The 964-nt window shown below is 57.4% G+C and overlaps 1 protein-coding gene across 1 annotated transcript in view; it reads left to right on the forward strand.

Moving 5' to 3' along the window:
• CHLRE_08g373371v5 (uncharacterized protein) overlaps positions 1-187 on the forward strand; it is a 2,818-nt gene extending 2,631 nt beyond the window's left edge. The window contains exon 6 of the mRNA XM_043065103.1: positions 1-187. This exon is cut by the window's left edge and continues 311 nt beyond it. The gene's annotated coding sequence lies outside the window, so the exon portion shown is untranslated.
• Positions 188-964: the final 777 nt, after the last annotated feature.

The raw sequence follows: 964 nt of genomic DNA on the forward strand, positions 1-964 counted from the left end.
CTGTGTGCCTCGTGCATGGGACACTCCGCCGTGTGAAACCCACACGCGTGTCTGGCACCCTCTGAGTGTGTATTGGCATTCCCTCGTGTGTAACGGGCATGTAGCGCACCCTACGCTTACATTCCCCGCCCCCCCTCAGAAGCGAACCGTCCTCGGGAGCCGTGACGCGTTGTAACCGGACACACCTGGTTACGTGCCAGTGGCGCGACGTTGGCGCTTAGCATTGCGCAGGTTTACCCGTTCGAGGTAGTCGTTAATGCATTGCTCAACGAGCTCATCCTCGCAGAGGACTGTTGAGGGTTCCCAAGAATTGTGCTCAGCGCCGAAGCCAAGCCATTTCACGAGGTACTCGCGAACCGATTTGGAGCGATTCCCGCCCAATTTGCGGTCGCGGTGTCCAATAATGTCTTCAACCTCCCAATATGCATTGCCGTCATCATCAAATAACTTCGGGGCTTGCAGGGGTTGGTACCGGCCGTCACTGGTGTACGGTTTCAGTAGCGACACGTGGAAAACCGGATGAATGCGGTACCCTTCGGGCAACGATAACTTATAAGCTACCGGGCCAATCTTCTCAAGGACCGTAAAAGGTCCAATAAATTTGGGCATAAGCTTTTTAGTATCGCCGGTTGGAGCCTTCAAGGCGAGATTCTTTGTGCTCAGCAAAACGAGATCCCACGGCGAATGTCCCTACGTCAGTGTTTTGGCCCCTAACCTCACCGACCCCCCTTAATCCCCCCCCCCTAATCCCCCCCCCCACACCCACCTGCCCCCTGTATCCTCGCCAGCCCAGAAATCCATGTAATAGCTCCCAAATGTGGTGTTTATTACGTGGAAACACAGGGGCACGGAGTCTGGGGCGAGGCCTGTGGGGTCGTGGGGGCGGCCTCGCACCTTGCCGACCCCCTGACCCCCCCAGTAACCCTGACGGCCGAGCTGAGACTGCCGCGCTTCCTGAGCTGTA

Source organism: Chlamydomonas reinhardtii, chromosome 8 (assembly GCF_000002595.2).
Source record: "Chlamydomonas reinhardtii strain CC-503 cw92 mt+ chromosome 8, whole genome shotgun sequence".
Taxonomy (NCBI): Eukaryota; Viridiplantae; Chlorophyta; class Chlorophyceae; order Chlamydomonadales; family Chlamydomonadaceae; genus Chlamydomonas; species Chlamydomonas reinhardtii.